The sequence below is a fragment of the Pipistrellus hanaki genome (genome assembly GCF_964339955.1).
Source record: "Pipistrellus hanaki genome assembly, chromosome: 7".
NCBI lineage: Eukaryota > Metazoa > Chordata > Mammalia > Chiroptera > Vespertilionidae > Pipistrellus > Pipistrellus hanaki.
The window spans coordinates 81,985,559-81,991,558 of record NC_140509.1 but is presented as its reverse complement, the minus strand read 5'-3'; positions in this window follow the sequence as shown (position 1 = coordinate 81,991,558).

Here is a 6,000-nt window from a genome sequence, read left to right as displayed (position 1 = left end):
TAAGAAACCCGAAGCACCAATCAGAAAAGACATATGCACCCCTATGTTCATAGCAGCACAATTTACCATAGCTAAGATCTGGAGATTCCCCAAGCACTCATCAGTAGGTAAGTGGATAAAAAAAACTGTGGTACATTTACACAATGAAATACTATACAGCAGTAAAAAGGAAGGCTCTTTTACCCTTTGAGACAGCATGAAAGGACCTCACAGTGATTTTAAAGTAGCCAAATGGAACAGTGGCCTGAAAGTGGGCAAGTGATGATGTGAAGATGGGGCAATAGGAAACAGTTGCAGGAACATGAATATTGCTTAGCCCTGTGGTTGGCAAACTCATTAGTCAACAGAGTCAAATATCGACAGTACAATGATTGAAATTTCTGTTGAGAGCCACATTTTTTAAACTTAAACTATATAGGTAGGTACATTGTTATGAACATAATTAGGGTGCTCCTAAGCTGGCCTTTGCTAAAAAACTCAGGGGGCCAAAGAGCCGCATGTGGCTCGTGAGCTGCAGTTTGCTGACCACTGGCATAGCCACACTGTCCCATATAGTAGATACATTTGGCTATTTAAAATTACATTTATATTAACTAAGAATTAAGTAAATTAGAAATTCAGTGTATCAGTCCCACTTGCCACGTTTCCTGTGCTCAAGCTAGCATGGCTGGTGGTGGCCACACTGAGCAGCACAGATGTAGACTTCCTTCATCACAGGAAGCGTCATTGAATGGTGTTGTCCTGCAATTTCCAGATTTGGAAAAGGCATCCATGGAAATATGGATAATTTTGAAATGTATTTGGGGCTATTCAAATTCTATAAAGAAGTGATGAGCCCTAGCCAGTTTGCCTAGGTCAGTGGTCTGCAAACTCAGTGAATAGAGCCAGATATCAACAGTACAATGATTGACATTTCTTTTGAGAGCCAAATTTTTAAAACTTAAACTTCTTCTAATGCCACTTCTTCAAAATAGACTCACTCAGGCCATGGTATTTTGTGGAAGATCCACACTCAAGGGTCCAAAGAGCCACAGTTTGCTGACCACAGGCCTAGGTGAATAGAGTGTCGGCCAGCAGATGAAGGATCCCAAGTTCTATTCCAATCAAGGCACCTTTGGAAGGCAACCAATAGATGTGTCTCTCTCACATCAATGTTTTTCTCTCTCTCTGTTTCTCTCTCTCCTTTCTACTATCTCTAAAAATCAATAGAATAATACAACAGGTGAGGATTAACAACAACAAATAAGTGATGGGCCAGGAGAAATATGCTTTTACAGTATTAAAAAGTATAATAATCTCACAAGAAACACAAAATTTGCCTCAGATAATTCTGGGTTCCACTCTGCTGAGTAATCCTAGACACATTACTTTTAGTTTCCGAGTCTTTGTCCCTTTATTTGCAAGATAGGATAACATATGCTTCCTCACAAGAAGTTCATAACATTACAAATGATGTCTGTAAAGTGCTTCCTACAATGCCTGGCACAGAGTAGATATTCAAGTAGTTATTGCTTTTCTTAAGTAACCATTGGGAAGAGGGTAAAGCTAGTAATGGTCATACATAAAAATCATACCTTTGAATAAAGTGTGAGTCTATATTTGCTAAAAAAATATATATATTTTATAAGACTGAGTTCATTTCAGAAGCTTCACACCAAAAGTGTTTATGATCTTAGTAACCACTGGACAGAGGAAATGACCAAGTCAGGACAGGAAAATATGTACCCACAAAAGGAATCAGGGAGTCAGGAAGAGCATAATGAGTAAAGCGGGTATGAAGGGGAAAGGGAAAGATGATTAAACAGAAAGGAGCAGATATATGAGGGTAGAAAGGGAAAATATCTCAGATGAAATTCCTCCTGGAAATACAGCAGAAAGAAATGGGAGGCATAAGGACATAATCAAATCGGGAAGGAAAAATCATTTCTCACTTCAAGACTGTAAGGGAACAGTTTTTTCATTAAACAAATTTTCCTGTGCAAGAGAGGCAAACATGTCCAAAAGATTCAGGGGGAAAAAGATAGCAAAACTTCTAATGACCATCTCTTCCTGGCGGGCTTCACCATGGAAGCGAGTCGCAGGCCACTGTTTTGTGATGTACAAATGGCACAGGGTGAACTAGGTGACAGTTAATCTTTCAGATGCAGTATGCAATGTTCATGGTAAGAGTTGGGCTCTGACAACCAGAATTTGAATTCTCTGCGATTACTCATCCAAAGAGGCAGTCCAGAAAACACACATGGCCCAGGTCCCAGGGGAGCATATGTAAAAATGAACATATTACATGTCACTGTGGCCAAACCTCCCATATCAGAGAATACTGGAGTCAAAAAGATAGCATGCCAGTCTAGGGAGGGATCTCGGCATTGCTGTGTATTCCCCGGGGAAAACATGGGTTGCCTGAAATCAATCTGGACACTGCAGGAGACAGGGTGTGCGGGGAGAGGAAGCAAACCACCCCTTGCACAGAAGGCCAGAGCTTTTTAACACCCAAGCGCAGTGGGAATATGTTGGCTGAAACAAGAAACAAGGTGAAGAAAGAACTTTGGAAACTGTGAGATAGCTCAGAGGCCCAGACTCAGAAACCAATTTCCATTTGATCCCGAAAAGTAGAGTCAAGACGATAAAAAGACAGTAGCAAAACCTATTGTTATTACTCAACGTGTATATACTGAATACCCATATTGCCCCCAAAATAGAGGTAAGTATTGGAGATGCAATGATGAACAAGACAATCACAATTCTAGCCCTTTTAAACTTAAACATTATCTATGTTCAAAATTAGGTAATTTGATTTATACTGTCAATTTAATAAACACATATATGTGTACTGATGAAGGCATTAGTTTAGAAAAGTCAGCCATGTTGTCTATCATAAAACCTTATCCTCCATCTGACGAAATCCCCGAAGGAGCTGATGAAACTCACCAGAAGGTGGCAATACACAACTTCCCATCTCTGCCATTAAAGCTGCTGCAGCTGAAAAATTAGAGATTACTTCTATTTAGCCTGTAACACCTCTATAAGGATTGCAAAATCATTTTTTTTCTTTTTAATATATTTTATTGATATTCTACAGAGAGGAAGAACGAAGGATAGAGGGTTAGAAACATCGATGAGAGAGAAACATTGACCAGCTGCCTCCTGCACACCCCCTACTGGAGATGTGCCTGCAACCAATGTACATGCCCTTGACCAGAATCAATCCTGGGACCCTTTAGTCCGCAGGCCGACGCTCTATCCACTGAGCCAAACTGGGTAGGGCATCAAAATCACTTTTCATTTCACTTTTCATTAGGAATGCTATGTATATTTTGAATACTACACAGTATTGACATTGCCAGGTTTATAGGTTTTATAGATTATTGGGTAGCTTAAAAGTGCACTGTTATAAAAATCTCAGGTCTGAAAGCCCTGAAGACTTTCCTTTCACGCCCTTGTTCTCTCTCTAACCTTTTCTTATTTTCAACAATCTGCACAGCAAGATGCATAAACATTCAATTAGGTTATCCTATCAAAATTAGTTGTCTTTTACATTTGAATCCCTAGCCTCCAGATATATTTATTGTATTATACATTTTTCAAGTATGTTTTATATTCCCTAAAAAGAAGTCAGAATTTTTACCTTCACTAGTGATACAAAATATGTTTTTCTCTCTAAATGCAAGATAAAAATATTTCAGTTACTTGCTCTATTTTTCTAATGGAACCATCTAAACATTCAAATGCCCACTTTAATCTCAATAGGTTCTATGTAAGGTGGGAATAGCGCTAATAATTTAAAATTATGAATGGGTCAGCCAGATTTATAAGAGTAATGGACATATACCCACACAAAAACTTGCAGTTACCTAATAAAATGGTCATTTTTTAGAGATGTTTACTGATGTATGTAAGGAAGAGATAACTAGACACCTAAGATTTGCCTTAAAACACTTTATAAAAGGGAAAATATTTAAAATGTTAGATAAAGCAAATATAGCAAAATATTACCTACTGTTAAATTAAGTGATGGGTATATGAGAGTTCTATCCACTTATATGCTTGTTTAAAAATTTTTATAATAATATGTATGAAGTGACAAATAGTAATTTGTTAATATAACAGAAAAGGAACTTCTGATTTAAGGTAGCAACCAGGGTATACATTTGACTCCCCAGCCATTCTGATACTCCAATGAAATAAAAGATTAGGGACCCAAAAAAGGAATAGTCACAAAATGAGATCGATAAAAGGAGATAGCATCTTTAGCAAGGAAAAGATTTCTAAAAATAAAAAAAGATTTTTGGAAGACTGGGGGTGTATGTTTATGGATGAAACCAACAAAGAAAGACATGCCAAGAATACCCTATGTGGTTCCTATAAAGCAAACTAGATAGCTCACCCTAATTCCTGCCTCAAAGTCAGAAAAGTAAGAAGAGTAGGGACAGGAAGTAAAGCTGAAAGGGAGGGAAGCTGCCGGTCTGCATGTGTATAGCACAAAGACACCAGGTGGCACTCCTACACCTCTTTTCACCTCACTGTGCCAATGTCAGCAGCCTAACTAGGGTACTCTCTGTCCCAATTTGCCTAGGACTGAGGGGAAGTGGGACAAGAAAGGAGAAGCAAAGTTTGTGACCCCTTTATTTGCAGTATGCTTCCCTCCTTCTAAATAAATAGCCTTTAAAACGATCTCTTCACATGTACAATATCAAACAATATCTTGGACATAATTATTCTTTGGGACAAGAACTGAGATCTAATGAGAAATGACAGGGGGAGAAGGTTAACCAAGAAAAACAGATGGGTTAGAAATTGATAAAGCAATCAAAAAAATAAAAAAAGAAGAAAAAGAAAAAAAAACGCCAACAGAAAAGCAAAGCAGAGCAATTGCAATGCCTGAAAATGTATGAAGTAGGACAGAAAAGGACACAGCAGAATGACATGAAAGATGTTTCCTGGAATTGTCTTTAGGAAGATTAGCCTGGTGGAAAATGTCAGAATTTCTGCTGCAGTAGAAACAAATTGGACGAGATGGGAAGTACAGAAAGAAATGGGGGTGGAGGTGGTATCTAGAGAAATTAAATGATGGACAAAGTGAAAGAGGCAGACATTTTGGGTTAAGGACAACATCATTCTTCTTGTCACTCAGGTGCAATATTTGTGATTTATCAGTGATTCCTCTCTCTTGGCTTCTATAGCCAATCGATTACTCAGTCATTGTTGTTTTTACTTAAACAATGTCTTTGATATCCATCTTCCTTTTCCTTCTGGTTTGGTTTGGACAATGGGGAGCACCAGTAGAAATAGGAGAAAATAAGAATGTAATGTTATTAATTTCAATAGCTCCCTCCCAGTCACCTCTGAAATTACCTGTATTTCTAAGGGGTCCCTATTCCTTCCAACACCTTCTTCTCCACAGGAATGTTCACAGAACTCCCTTCTTCCTTTCAACCAAGTTTACTCCAGATTCCAGGAGCCTCTCCCTCCCCTTTCCAAGTCCCTGTGCTATGCCTTATGGTTCTACTGAACCCCACCCACATCTTTGTAAATTGGCTTTTTGAATACAACAAAACAAAAACATCTCACCTCAAATTAGCCTAATTGAGTGTTTATGATCTCTATTTTTGGGGGTGATTCTGACAAACACAGGTACCTATACTTTGCTTACATTGATCATTTGCTGTGGGAAAATATTATGTCAAGTTTAAGACCCAGAATAGGTCCTGATTGGCTAAAGCCACTGAGAACATTTTATTCCTTTGGCCACAGTGATTGGTTGGGTGGGAGGTATTGGCACATAACCTAAATTAGTCTAATTTGGGTAAATTTTAGGACACTTGCCTGAAGCTTCCAGATGCAAGTTCTTTTGTTCTCAATGAGTGAACCAAGAAGCATGCAGTTCAATTTTTTGCTAGTAACTGTTCTACAGCCATAAGGGGACTCAGCCTTCAAATGAAGCCAACATGTGGACAGCAGCACAGAGAGGCAAAGAAAGAAACCAAATCCTTGGTGGAAACT